Source organism: Dermatophagoides pteronyssinus, unplaced genomic scaffold, assembly GCF_027571235.1.
Source record: "Dermatophagoides pteronyssinus isolate colony J.1.1.1.1 unplaced genomic scaffold, Derpt_VIB-CSIC_2022.12 sq0005, whole genome shotgun sequence".
NCBI classification, from domain to species: domain Eukaryota; kingdom Metazoa; phylum Arthropoda; class Arachnida; order Sarcoptiformes; family Pyroglyphidae; genus Dermatophagoides; species Dermatophagoides pteronyssinus.
In genome coordinates, this window is record NW_027461529.1 from 1,434,051 (window position 1) to 1,450,402 (window position 16,352).

A 16,352-nucleotide genomic window follows, 5' to 3' on the forward strand; every position below is an offset into this window, starting at 1 on the left:
CCCCAAATATTCAAATAACTTGCTTGTGAATTTTAAAACATTGTGAATATTGTTGAAATTAACCGATCGACCTAAACTTTTCAACAACTACTGTAATATGAAATGATCCGATTTTTTTTTCTATTTAGTGGGTCGAAATACAGACAGACAGAAAAAAAAGTGAAGAAAATGACAATAACAGTGAAATAATGATGATTTTTTTCTTGGTTGTTGTTGTTTTGTTTAATTCAAAGAAAGAAAAACTAGAGCAATTCTCTCTCTCTTTAATCAAAACTAAAATGAATATTAAAAAAAAATCTATGGGAAGGAAACAACAATGACATGACATGACAAACTGTTGTTGAATATTATATTATTATACAACAACCAATGAAGAAAATGATTTTAAAAAAAATCGAAATAAAAAAAAACACATTGAATCATGGCCGGTTTTGATTTGACCTAAACATATGATACCGATCGACCGACCAACCAACCAACAAACTAACCCAGTCAACCGAATGATATATAAAAAAACACACACACACACAATGGATATCAAATGATGAAAAAAAATCAGATCGTAAGAATTACTGAGAATCAAAAAAAAATTGTTCAAATTCATTTGTTCTGTTTTCTCACATCACTCTCTTTTTTTTCATCATTCCGCTTCTTGTGTGTGTTGTTTCATAAACACAATGAATGAATGAATGAATGAATGAATGAAAATAATGATAACGAAAAAAAAATATCATCATCATTTCAAGTCAACTGTGATGATAATGATGATGATCGACACATTTTTTTTCTACCTGGAAAAATTCGGATTTAACAACAACAAAATAATTTGGTAAAAAAAAATCAATCATCAAACAGAAAGAAAAAGTATAGTATATCTGTATAACCTGTTGGTGTATGATTTAGATATTATTTGTTCAACGAAAAAAAACCGATAACAAAATCATTAAACAGTGCTATAAAAGAACGAAAACCAAAATCTTTGTTCAGTTTTAAGAAGAAAAACAACAACAAAGTACAATAATAAATCCAGACTAGAACCAGACTGAAAAAAAAAAGATAAATTTATCGGTTGAATGAATGAAATTGATGATTTTTTTAAAAAAATAGAACAAATAATAATGGTGGTAGTAATAAAAAAACATTTTCATAGATAAGATGTTGTCGATAACAGATTGATGTGTTTGATTGATCTTACATAATGAATAAAAAACCAAAACAAAAGCAAAATTCATTATTTTTAAATTTTCTGACACTTGTGCTTTTGTTTTGTTTTGAAAAAAACAAACAAACAAAATCAAAAAATCAAATTCAAATCAATCAATAAATGTTGATGATACAGATCTAAATATTTCAATATTTTTCTTTGGTATATCCAAAACAATTCAATAGAAAAACAAGTAAGTGAATGAGAGAAGAAATCGAAAATAGAAACAGACAATTTTATTGACGATCATCATCATCATTATAATCATCAATCGTTATTTTTTTTTTTTTGTTAAGTCAAAACAGTCAGTATAATCATATACAAAGCCGGTAATCATTTTTCATTCAATTCAATTGCAACAAGGCAAGCGTTAAAACTAGAAAATAAACCCGAAAAAAAAATAACAATTCAGGCTATCATATACACACATAAGATGATTATGTTATATAATATATAAGTAAAAAAAAAGAAGGCAATGGTGGCGAAAAACAAGACAACAACGAAAAAAAATTGAATATATTTATAAATCATTCATTCATTCTCACCAAAATCAATCGGCAATTTTTTTTCTCTTGAAACAGACAGAAAAAAAAACAAAAACAAAAAAAAAAAAAAACACTTGAAATAGATCTTAATACAATCACCAACAACACAACATCACCCAAAACCAAAAATAATATTATTAAACAAAGGGAAAAAAAAGGAAAAATGAATGATTCGGAATAGACACATTGTGATCATCATCATCTTCTGTGATTATCCATTCAATAATCATCATCAAAGGCGTGCTAAATTTACTTGAAAAAAATTATATATAAAAGAAGAGAAACAAAAAAAAACGAGAATGAATGAAACACAGGGATAATATTAATGAAGAAAATCACACTAACGAAATCAGTGAACAAAAAACAAACCAAAATTTAATGTGTGTATATAACACATATACGGGAATAGATATGATGGTCCGACAACAATATTTCGGATTGTATCCATCACTTTCTATGTTTTTTTTTTTGTTTTGTTTTTGTTTCGGTTTCATTTCGATATTGTTTTTGGAGAAAATTTTATCCCGAAAAAAAGAAGTTTCCTTCCCCCCCAAAAAAAAACTATAAAGTTATGATCAATATTTTACATTATCCACATGATCATACGGATTCAACAAAACAATTGATCATAGTTAAGTTATAATAATGGTTCAATGTTATACAAAAAAAAAGATATTGATTAATCATCCTCAATATTAAATGTTAACTCTAAAAGTCATACTAACTTTGTGAATCGAATGAAAGAAAATTCTTCGAATGAATGATGTTTGAATTTTGTCGTTTCTGTATTTTCTCTTCAATCGTTTCTCGACATTTGCTATTTGTAGCTGATGCTTCAATTTCATGAGAAAAATAAAATCAATTTCAATGTATCGATTTTCAAATCATCATGATGATCATCATCATCAAATAAATGATAGGCATTTATACTTATTTCATCCTAAAATGATGTGATTTAAATCTAGATCATCATCGATCCTTAGGGCCATCACATCATATTCGAATAACATTTGATAAATAAATGTTGTTTTTTTTTGTTTGTCTAAGATTAACAACAACAACAACAAAAAAAAACAGATTCAAATGAAAAAAAAATTGAGGCCAGGCCTTAATGGTATTTGGGAACCAAACATACACAAGAGAAGAGATGAAAAAAAATATCAAATTCAAAATAAAAAGATAAACATTATTCATCACCATTACCACCACCCAACAAAACAAATCGAAAAGGGAAAAAACTTTATATAACAACAACAGCAACAACTAAAAAAAACCAAACATTAAAATGGTAATGATTTTTTTTGCGATTGAAAATATTATCGATTGATCTATTCTTTTTCTTCTTCATATATTAGATCATAATTATTGCAGAAGAATTTGCGTTACTAAAAAAAATGAAAAGGGAAAAATTTTTTTTTGTTGTTGATGAAATTGAAATAATGATAAGCTGACCTCAAAGGATTGAAACTAATTTTTATTGATTTTTTTTTTTGGTTGGTTGGTTGTCTACAAATAAAACCAATCAACGCTAATTTCAATTGAGATAATGCCAAATATGATCATCATCATCATCATCATCATTATAATGACCTTTATTTGAAGACTAATTATAAGATGAAGAAGAAGAAGCTATAGCCAATCATAATTTTTTTTTTTCAAGAGGACCTATGCATTTTTTGTTTTGGTCATCATCATCCTCATCATTATTCTATGATATCTTCTATGCCAATCATAATGTTTGTTTGCTATATATAAATATCACCGACATCATTCATTCATTTACCATCATCATCATCATCAATCCGTGAAAAGAAAAAGGAAAAAAAAGTATCGAAAAAAAACATATAGAAAATTGGTGAATTTATATTCGAAGAAATGGAAATTTCTTTTTCCTTTTTTTTCTGTTACAACCAAAAATATATATGAATAAACATAGCTTTGGCCAAAAAAAAAGTATCGAAAAAAGAAAAGAAAAACAACAACAAAATGTTTGTTGTTCAGTTATTTGGTATTCGAAAAAATGTTTTTCCTCCCATTTCTTAGCTATGGTGGTGTGGTGATGAGAGGGGAGAATGGAACTTTTTTTTCCAATAACGAAAAATAAAAATCAAATTACATACATAAATGCATATCTCGTTTATTTTAGAAATTCATTCATCGATCCACCATCATCATTATGTTTAGAAAGTGGTAACGGAGAAGAAGAAAAAGAAGAAAAAAAATTGAATAAATAAATTCACCAATCAATAAGATGAAATCGACGACTATCCAGACTATTCACTCACTATCTACTTATTACTTAATATTTAACATTGAATGAACCTTACAATTTTCATTTCGTTACTATAATATAAAAACATACACATTTAGACACACAATCATTGAATCCTCCACCAAAAATTTTTTTTTATTTTAATCATCATTTATTATTCGGGATATTTGGGTCCATCATCATGCCCTTTCACCATCATTTCAAAAAAAACATTGGGATAGCTACATAGAAGAAAATGTGATCAAATATGAATGTCGATTAGACTAAACTTATCTTTTAAAGTAAAAAAGAAAATTGTTACATAAACATACTGAACATCAGACCAGACAATATATATATAAATATAGAAACAGAAATCATGAAATCGTGGCATTTGATTTCGATTTTTTTTTTGTTTTGTTTAACTGTTTTGTTTGAGTTATTTTTTTTTCAACCAACAATATTCAGCTGGAATAATAACACTAATAATGATGATAGTGAAAAAAATTGAAAATTATCAATGATAATTGTTGTTGAAAAGGGCATCAAACAACAGCAAAAACAACAGAATAAACTTTAAAAATTTTTAAATTTTAAAACTGTTTTGTTGTTGCTGTTGTTGTTATCGGTCAACCAAAGCAAAAAACAATTACAATTTGAAAAAAAATTATTTCATTTTATAATTATCATTAACATCATCATCATCAAAAAAAATGAACATCCTTTTGATATATTTTTTATAGGATCTGTTTGATGTAATATTCATGTTATATGATTTGTGAAAAAATCATCATCATCCTGGCACCAAATAAGTGCATATCAATTTCTTTCACTCTCTCACTCTAAACTAACGGTATATAATTATAATATTATTATCATCATCATCATTTTTTAACAACTATTTTTTTTTGTGATTTAAACAGATTATTTTTCGATAGCAGAAATAAAAAAATGAAAAATGAAATGAAATTTCAACAAAAACTAAGACAAAACTCATCTTTATTATTCACTATGAATAAGGTGTGTGTGTACATCGTCCGAAAAAAAATTACATTAATTTGTAAAAATGAAATAAAATACTTTTAACTGTCTAATTTTCATTCTTTTTTTTGCATTTTGATCATTATTAACCATCATCAATGTGATCCATCATTATCATCATCAACATCATCATCATAATTGGATCGATTGATGGATCGAGTAACATCTGGCTTGCTTGCTTGATGCTTTTAAAATCGAAGAAGCAAATTACATTTTCAATTTCATTTTAAATGATTTTTTCTTTTGATTGATTGAACATTTAAATTATCATCATTTTTTGTACAAATGATATTATATTCTTGTCAATTATTTTCAATTCAAGTTTACTATATCATCAAAATCATCATTATGATGATGATGTTGAATGGAAAAAAAAAGATGAAAATGATCATCACTGTCAAAATAGTTTTTTTTTCTAAAATACCTAAATATAAGTTAATGGTCAACAACATTATATGATGATCCAAGTTGATGATCATCATGATGACGATCATGATGATAATAATAATAATGGTAATTGTGGAACACATAAAAATAGATTTTCATATCAACAACTAAGTAAAATAAGTATGGTTAAATTTCATCCAGATGATGATAATAATAATAATGATGATGACAATGGTAAAAATGAAAACAAAACAACAAAAAAAGAACTTATCATCAACCAAATTGTCATCATTTCAAATGATGATCATCATAATCATTTCATCATCAAAAAATTTCTTATTTCTTTTCAAAAAAACAAAACAAAAAAAGAAATCTTTTATACCCATATAATTTAATGAAATTCATTCATTTTTTTCGAAAAGAAAATATAGATCATTACAATTATAATCATTAACATTTTTGATTTTCAAAAGAATCTGATTGATTGATCTATATTCGAAAGCAAATTATTTATATTATAAATATGGACACTTGTTGAAAACTAATAATCATCATCATCAACAACAACAACAACACTAATTATGGAACATTACATATGAAATTGCTGTTTTTTTTTCATTCATTTTCATTTTTCGGTTGATATGTCATCATCATTATTATCATTTCAATCGTTGTGAATAAATGAATGATGTTGTTGGCGAGAGAAATTTATAACAAGTGAAGAAATTTTTCAATTTTTTTCCCATATTATCCTCATGATGAAAATGTGAAAAAGAAACACACCACCACCATCACCATACATACCACCATAATGATGTTTTGTGGATTTGTTATTTAACAAACAAAAAAACTATTATAAAACATTTGATGATGTCAAAAAGAAAAAGAAAAAAATCTACAATTCAATTCAATCTACAATTCAATCTGACTCCTACTGAAAAAAAACTTCTTTTTTTTCTACTACCAAGTTCCAATGTTTTTTTTTCTTTTTCTTGAATCTCCCCATTTATGGCCCGAGTTTTAAATAATCTTCTATCATGTTTTTTCATTTAATATATTTTTTTCTACTTTAAAAAAAATCACATCATTCATTTTTGATGATGACAGGATTTAGAAATTCACATTTCATATTTTTTTTTACATTTTGTTCCATTCTCTCATAGATTTCTTAAATTATATGAAGGTTATTTAATATTTTGTTTGTTTGTGTTCAAACAACAACAACAGAAAAAAAAGGTCAACCAATAACCATAGTTGAACATTCGATTTTTTTCATTTTCGTTTTCGTTTGTTTGAATGCGAAAAAATGATTTTTCTTAAAAAGCTACCATATGATCATGTAAATTTCTATTTTTTATTGAATTTTAAAGCAATATTTATATAATTATAGTGTTTAACTAGAAGATTTAAAAAAAAATCATGGATTTCAAGGAAAAAAATGATGATGATGATAATCAGATTATTCAATCAATTTGTTCCAAGAAATTAATTTAACGTTTCATTTTTTTTTGTTATTGGTGGGAAAGAAAATAATTTTATTAAATAACCAAAAGCAAATTTGAAAAAAATATGTAAATTTAATCAAAAATGTAAATAATCTATGCCAATTGTAACAACGGTCATAGTGAAAATAAGATCCATTTTAAAAACTTGAGATAATTTTACCAATCGGACAAAATATAGAGAAATAGTTTATAGTTTTTATTTAAAACAGGAACCATCATCATTCAAAAAAAAAAACACCTAGGAAACTATATCAATCGAAAAAAAGTGATGTGTGTGTGAGAGAGAGAGAGAGTGAGAAAACAACACAAACCGAAAAATAAACAAAATTTGAAAATTTATGATTTCCGTGTTCATCATCACCATTACCATTACCATTACCATCGTCATCGTCATCGTCATCAACAAATCATCATTATCATTTGTTTTTTGTTGATGCGGATACGGTAGTTTAAATTAATTATTGATTGTTGCTGTTGTTGTTTTTTTCCCTCTCTGTATGCATATTATGAGGAAAAAAAATCCAGAAAAACACACACCTTATACACACCTATTACGGATGTGGTTGTTATTCGTGGATACGAAAATATGAAGGGCGAATACCATTACAAATCGATTAGAAAAAGCAAAAAAAAAAAAAAAAAAAAACATACCAACAAGAAAACCAGAGCAAAAGTATAACTTGTCAAATGAAATTCGGTCAAACTACAAAAAAAATCAAATATCGAACATCAATCGAATGCAGCTTGAATTTTAATTTTTTTCTTCTTCTTCGTTTTTGATCAAATAATATCATGTTAAACGGTACATATATCTATGTCAAACATATTATCGGAAAGTTTAATTATTAATTAATTAATAATTAATCTATGTCATAAACAACAAATATTAAGAATATAAGCTGTCATCGATAATGTTTTTAATGCTTTTATATTTTAATATAGTTTTGTTCCATTCAGAAATTCATCAAACATTATTTTTAATTGGAAATGGATCATTTTATTTGTTGAAAATGTTCCATTAACGAACAAAACAAAACAAAAAAGATTAATTGGTAAAAATTGATCAATCAATCAATCAATCAATCAATTGATCAATTGATGGATGTATAAACAAAAACAAAAACAAAAAAAGAAAACAAACGATTAAGGTCTGTTTATGAACTAATAAAACATTTTAAATCCATTTTTTTCCTGAAAAAAAAAGTGAAAATGAAACAAAAAACAATTTCAAAAGATTTCAAATCAATGTTTTTGACATTGATCGAAAAAAATCACGAATCAAAACAGAAAAAAATTATTTCATTTTTATTGATCAATAATAATATCCAACAAGAAAAAATAAATAAATCTTGTTAAACGAATATGATTTCTCTCTTTTTCAATGTAATTCATTTTTTCAATTATAATGTTCGAATAGACTTTTTAAATCCACATTTAATTTACTCAATTTTTTTTCCTCGTTGGTTTTCAATTATTGATGACAACAACAACAACAACATTGAAATCATTATGTGATGTTAGAAAGAACAAAAAAGAAAAAGAAAAAAAAAATTGATTTACGATCGATCATTGCTACTGTTACCTGGATTACCAGGACAAGTAAAAAATATATTTTTTTTCGAGGAAAAAAAATGTTCATATAAAAATAGATGATTCAGCTGTCATCATCATCATCAGCAGCTAGGATTGAAATGTTTCATGAAACACATTCGTAAATAGTTAATTGTTGTTGTTGTTTCATCCTTACATCATTATAATGATGATTATATCATCATCATTGATTTCAATATAACGGTTGAAACGAAGAAAGAAAATCCTAAATAATAAAATTGAAAAAAACAACAACATATATCTGATACCATCGTTTATCCCAAAAATCTTTCGCACAGCAAACAAAAAAAGAAGCCACAAACATCGATTAATCAATTGGATTATTCATGCATACTGCGTGTTTCAAGTGAAATGAAAAAACAGAGGCAATTTTATTTAGGTTTTTTTTTCCACGAATGAACAAAAAACAAAACTTCTAGATTTTCTCTTATAGACATAATCAATCTTATTTTTTTTCCGATCCAATAATGATTTTTGGATAAAATTAATAAAAGTTGAAAAATCTACAAATCTATTACAAATCTATGATAATCATCATTTTCATAAAGATTATTATCCATTAATGAGAATCATCAATGATGATGATGATTACTATCGTCAAATTATCTTAAAAACTACACTTTAACACACACTCCTTTTTTTGGAAAATTCAATGTGAATTAAACCAAATATATTAATTTATCTATCTTTCTTTTTTCAACAAAAAAAAAAAAAAAAAAAACAATGATCATGTTGATGATAATAAGTCATTATCATTATCATCAAAATTTTAACCACAACTGTATTTGTGGATAACAACAAAAACAACAACAAACAAAAAAATATACGTGTATATTTTACCAAATGAAAACCAGAAAAGAACAAAAAAAAACAATGAAACAGAAAATGAAATTTTTCTATCAGAAAAATCAGGAAAATGTTAATAACTGTAAAGGTGTGAGATGAATCAAAAATGCTTTTTTCTTTCATTCTTTTCATCATTATTCTGATTATTATCATAACAATAAACATCCTTTTTTTTGTTGTTGTTGTTGCATCAATTATCATTATCATAATTATCAATCAACAAAATAGAACATATAAAAGTTGACGTCGGCGGAGGATTGGGTGAGGAACAAACAAAAAAATGAATGATGAATGATGACAATTCTCTCTCTCGTTTCATTTCTATCATCATGATAGATATTATATGACAAGAAAAAAAAATGACAGATATTAATCAATCAATCAATCAATGATTTCCGTTGACAATCAATCAATCAATCAATATGTTGTATATATATGAAAACACAAAAAAAATTATCATCCAATTTTGTTATTATATTTTCAAAAAAAAAAAAAAAAAAAAAAAAAAAATGATTTTAATTATCAAACAGTAACAGTGAAAAAAAGGGACAGAAACAATTAAATTATCAACATTTAATCGTTGTTGTTGTTGTTGTGCATGAATGTGTCGAATGCTGTTTTCTTTTAATTACATCCGTTAGCTGAAAGAGATTGAATTTAGAAAAAAAACCGGAATAAAACATCAAAATTATCATCATCATCGGTGACCATTTCAAGAAAAAGTTTTTTTTTCATGGCTAATTTTCATTCAACAACAACAACGATGGAGGTCGAGTATAATCATGGCCACATATCATCACCGATTATATACCAAAAAACTAAAGTATGGGTCAATTAAAACAAAAACAAAAAAAACTAAAGACTAATTTTTTCACTGTTCATTATTAATTCATAAATCTTTGGCTGGTCATTTATTTTATGTTATATAATATTATATGTGGTGTTGATGTCGAATAATGTTGATGATGACAAGCCTAAATTGTCCACAACGAAACAATAAAAAAACATTATTATATTTGTATGAAAATGATAATTTTAATGATGTAACTTTTGATTATAATTAAGTTTTTCATTTATTGTCGATAAAGATTGACATCACATGATGATGATATGGATGAATTCAACAAGCTTACATGTTTATGAATGAATGAATGGATGTTTTTATTTTAATTTTTACCATTACCTGGTTTGTTGATTTTTGTTTTGTTCTAGCAAAAATTTTCATTGTTTAAAAACACACGCACACACATTGATGATGATGATGATCATTTTGACAAAATAAAAAGTTCAACAAAAAAAATACAGTTAAAGATTAATCAATAATGACATATATAGAAAAAAAAAGACAAAATGATTATTGTTTGTCGATAAATGATCGGGTCATCATCATCATCATTTCGAAGTTACATATTGATAAAATTGATATGAAGAAATGATGAAAATATATGAGAAAAAAAGAATCATATATCAAACTACAACAACAACAAAAAATTTCAATTACAAAATTTTCTATACAATAATAATCATCAAGATGATGATTATGATGTTGATGATGTCAATGTTCATCAACGAAAAATAAATCATTCAACAAGATGAAAATAAAAAACAGAAATGATCCAACGAAAAACAGAAAACAAACAAACAATGACAAAAAAAAACATATAAAATTCATAAGTCTGACCTTGTCCACGACCTTATTCATTCATTCATTCATTTATTTGTCCTCATCCTGATTACTTGGTTTTCATTTCATTTTGAAAGCAATGAAATACATATGGAAAAGCCAGAGAGAAAACAAACAAACAAACAACAAATTTAATTTCATTCATTCATTCATTTATTAATCGTCGTTTATCATTTATTTATTATATAATAATAATTTCAAGATTATCATTATTATTGTCATAATAATGATAATTTGTGGTGTAATGAAAACAAACAACATTGAATATATATGGATTTTTAAAAAATGATGATTATGATGGCCACACACACACAAAGTCCATATTTAAAATTTTCCATTTCTTTTTTTGCAAAATTTTTTTACATATTTTTTTATCTCACTTCAATAACAAAAAAGATTTACAGAAATTTTTTCAAACTTTCAATATTTTCAACAATTAAATCCCGTTGGAACAAAAAAAAAAAGTCGAAAGTAGTAGATGAAAAGTAGTCAAATATCTTGAAGAATTATATAATTCAATTTGGGCGTCTTTTTTCCTAACTTTCTCTCGTTTCTTTTGTCCATTTATACAACATCATAACAACAACAACAACGGAAACATTCAATTGGATATTTATCAAATTTAATATCCATCAATCTGAAATTATTGTTATTATCATTTTTCTGAATCATTTTCTATTTCTATTTCATTTATAAAATGATGAAAAATTAATGTCATTGAAACGAAACAAAACAAAACAAAACATAATATCTCGATGATAAAAAAAAATTGATTTAATCGATTGTCTATTTATCCCTATGTGTGTGTGTTTGATTGTGTAAGTGTATATGGGAATCATGATATTTGATCACTTACATTTAATGATGATGATGATGAATCTCGATATTTTTTTATTTTTTTATTTCAATTAGAAAAAAAATATCGATTCAATTGACTTTTGTTTTCACAGTATTGATATCAATGTGTATGTGTCGTTTATAATCGAAATGATTGAGATTGGTGATGGATCATAACTATTTTGTTTTTCAATAATTTGATTGACGTTGTTTTTTTTTCTCTAACAAATGAATGAATGATGACGATGTAGAAATTTATTAAAGTAAATTCAAAAAATACAAAAGAAATTCTTCATGATTCTATGATGATGATGATTTGTTGAATTTTTATTTCTTCATTTTATTTACTCTCTGTTTTCGTGTTTTTTTTGTTTTGTTTTCATACCAAATATGAATTGGATGTTGATTTTTATCTATTTTTTTTAAAGACTAGAATAAATGATGTCTAATAGAATGTTGTCATCTAATATCTAATGTAGGTTATATATGTTGATTGTTGAATTTATTAACAAATTCATTAACTATTTTTGGATGATTTATTTTAAATGATCAGATGAAAAAACAAACAGAAAACAAAAAAAAAATCAGGCTCAATTGATTGTTGTTGTTGTTGTCGTCATTTTGGGGTAAATTCCGAGAAAATAAAACCAAAATTAAATTCACATATGCGTATTCATGTGTTCATCATCATCATCATCATCATGATGTTTTCTGGTCGTCATATCAACAAAACAACACAACAAACAATTATCATTATTACAACAGCAATTCAGAATATTGAAACATTATCAAAAAAAAAAAAAAAATAAAAATAAAATAACGGTAATCAGAATCGAAATAATAACAAAAACAATACAATGTGGAGAATATTATTCGATTCGTCGGATAGAAGAAGCATAGAAGCAAAAAAAAAATACCGATACAAAAACACACACACAAACACTTATAGACACGAATATTATATCAAAAATAATAACAACAACAACAAATTCGTTAATATTTTTTTTTTTTTGCTATGATGCGCTTACACCGAAAAAAATATATATATTTCCAATGGAAAAAAACAAAACAAAACATAAACAAAACTTATAAAAAGACGCGCACACATAAACATATAGATAATAAAATATGATGATGATGATGATGATAAAATCCATTGATAGAGAAATGAGCCAGTGATAGCAATAGTAGCATTATATGGATCAACAATCCATGCAAGAAAATTTTTTCCCAAAAAAAAATAACGAAGAGAAAATTTTTTCCTAAAGAGAAATCAAAAAAGGGAGAGGAATTTGTATAGCAGTCAATGAGTATAGTGTATGTGTCTATAGAAGCGTAAAGAATGAAATAGAAGAAAAAAAAACGGAGAAATAAAAGATATATAAAGAGAGACAAGAAATGAAAATGATGAAATCATTTTTGTTTCGGTTGAATAATAATGATGATAACAGATATATATTCAAACTATTGCTACTACTCCTTTTTTTCTATTCATAAAAAAAAGGTAGCAGTTTGAATCTTCGAATGAATCCAACGAAAAAATAAAAATAAATATCAATGAGGATCCTTAATATATTTTCATTGCTTCTACTTTTATCGAATTCGAAATAAACAATCCTAACTCCAAATCATTCTTCTTCTTCTTTGTCGTTCGAATCTATGGCTCCCAGTTATGTTAAACTTGGCCAGTGAAAAAAAATGGAATGATATTTTTTTATTATTCTGATTGTTTCTTTGCTTCCAATTCATTCATTCAGTTGAAGAAATGATGAAGAAATTTTTTTTCTTTCTTTCTTTCTTTGAAATGATCCTGCCACGGATACTTAATAATAATAATAATTTTATTGTGGGAAAGTGCGTCATCCAACAGGATGTTTGCACCATTTAAAGAATGAAATCAAATGAAGATTGAAAATACAAATAGAATAAAAGTAGAATAATGTAAAGAAAGTGTAATTAAAAATATTTACAGGTGAAGAAGAATGTGTTTACATATGTTATTGAATATAATTGCGTTTTTTTGTGATGATATGTACAAGTGTGGTGAATGAAAAGGTGTTGTAAAATTATCACATGCAGTTAGTAGGTGGATTGGGCTTTGAATGTCGATATGGTTGCATGTACATGAAGGTGTGTCAGTTTTTCCGATGTTATGCAGATATTCTTTAAAATGCCACGGATACTTGCACACACACACACACAAATCATACGAACATTTCATATTTTTTTCAATGTTGTAAAGAAAAAACAGTAGCAAATATATAGACACACCATATATTAATCATCATCATTAATCATTGAAAAAGTATAGAAGTAGTAATCAAAAAAAAACAAGAAGTAGTGGATGTTTTGAATCCATGGATATATGAAATTATTGAATTGTTCAGTGTGAGGGGGGAGAAAACGGGAACGAAAAAGAAAAGAAATCCATTCACATATATCATATTTGTATTGGAAAATTTGTATATTTAAAAGTCTATTCATTTTATTTTATAACGGAGATCAATTTCACAAAATATTATCTCAAAAAAAATGGAAATGTTTCGCTCGGGTAGTTCATCATTATTATCATTCTCATATTTATAATGTTGTGTACAGGATGCTTGTATCCAAGTTGGAATGGAAAAACAAAAATGATAATAATTTAAATACTAAATTGAAATATAATGATGATTTTTCTCTGTTCTGTTCTGTTTGCTTTTTTGAATCCATCATATTTTTGTTGCCAAAATTGATCGAAATTTGACAATCACAATCATCAAATTATAATATCATTTTTATCACTTAGGAAAATTTTTTTCTTTTGGCAAGTAATAATAAAAAAAAATCTGGTAGACCAAGATAATATGACTTGACCATATGAGAATCATTTTCATATTTTATGGGCTATTGAGAGAGAGATGGGGAAAAAATGCCGTTAATATCATTATCGTGATGCTGTTGATGATGATGATGATAACCAGAAACCACAACCGACGAAATCAAAAATAAAATAAGAAAATTGGATAAATGAAAGATTTTCGAGAGCAATTTTTTTTTTTGATTGAATGAAACATGAAATTTATCAAAAAAAAGAAATGAGGACTTTCTAGGATTAATCATTATCATCGTTTTTCGTGTTGTCCGTGATGATGTCGGACAATATTTTTTTTTTTTTAATAATCATCATCATTTTTTTATTCATATTTGTCGATTTGATAAATATGATGTCAATGTGATGATATGATGGTTGACGATAATGAAATTTTTGTTGTTGTGGTTTTTTTACTACAAAAAATTTAATGCAAAAATAAAAATTCATAAAACACTAACTGTTTATGATTATATGATTGTGTAATTGAAAAAAAATAAAGTCAAGTAAATATATGATTGATGATCGAATTGATCTAGATTGAAAATTTTCACACACACACACGCAACATAGAAAAACCGATGCCGATGCAATGACACACGCCAACACATATATGGATGACCATCATCATAATTATGATCATCACCATCATAATGAAGATTTGATTTCAATCCACTAAAGAAAACATCTTTAAAAGTTTAATTTAATAAAAAATTCAAAATCATATAATTTTGAACTTTTAAGATGGATCACCTTCCATCGATTTATATTCGAATCTTTTTTGGATTATTATTATTATCAATAATTTTTCCATAACTTCTTTTTTCGGTTTTTTTTTGCAGTTAGAAAATAAAGAACCGTTATCATTAACATTATCATCATCATCATTAACCACTGTACTTGAATTTTTGATTGATGATTGATGATAATGATGATGATTTTTTTATCGATCTATGATTATTATTATTGGTTTTCTTTTCTTTTCTTTTTTTGGAAATTAACAAACTAATTTTAATGGCCTCAATGATGATAATAATAATGATGATGATGATGATGCTAGGTTATTATTATAATTATAATTATAAACGTGATAATTATTAATTTTCTGATGATGATGATGCAACAAGTGGAATTTTTTTTTCATCATTTTGTGGATAACAATAATGTTTTAAATTTCCTCAAATATGATCTGGTTTTTTACAGTTATTCATTCCGATCAAATATATCAGGTTATTTTTTAATATCAAATAAATTGAATAAGTTACCGAAACGAAACGAAATGAAAAAAATGTAATAAAGTGATGATGATCATCTATCAACCATCATCACTATATATAACGTTGATGATGATAATAATAATTGAAGAAAAATTACATAATCCGATAATCAAAATCGATATTCGATTATGATTAAATTCGGTCATCATCATCATCATTATTATCATCAAATCTATAGTCATCGTTGAAAAATGAATGCAATCACGTATTGTGTGTGTGTATGCATCAATCGTCAAAATAAATGATTGATATATCGATGATGAGATTAACATTTTGGTCAAAATGTTTTTCTTTTCTTTTCTTTTCATTTTTT

At 25.6% G+C, this 16,352-nt stretch overlaps 1 protein-coding gene across 1 annotated transcript in view; it reads right to left on the bottom strand.

The window, feature by feature from the left end:
- The window catches only part of LOC113789812 (uncharacterized), a 35,854-nt gene extending 22,637 nt beyond the window's left edge, over window positions 1-13,217 (bottom strand). The window contains exon 1 of the mRNA XM_075820121.1: window positions 11,931-13,217. The gene's annotated coding sequence lies outside the window, so the exon portion shown is untranslated. The remainder of the gene's footprint in view (window positions 1-11,930) is intronic.
- Between the last annotated feature and the right edge of the window lie 3,135 nt (window positions 13,218-16,352).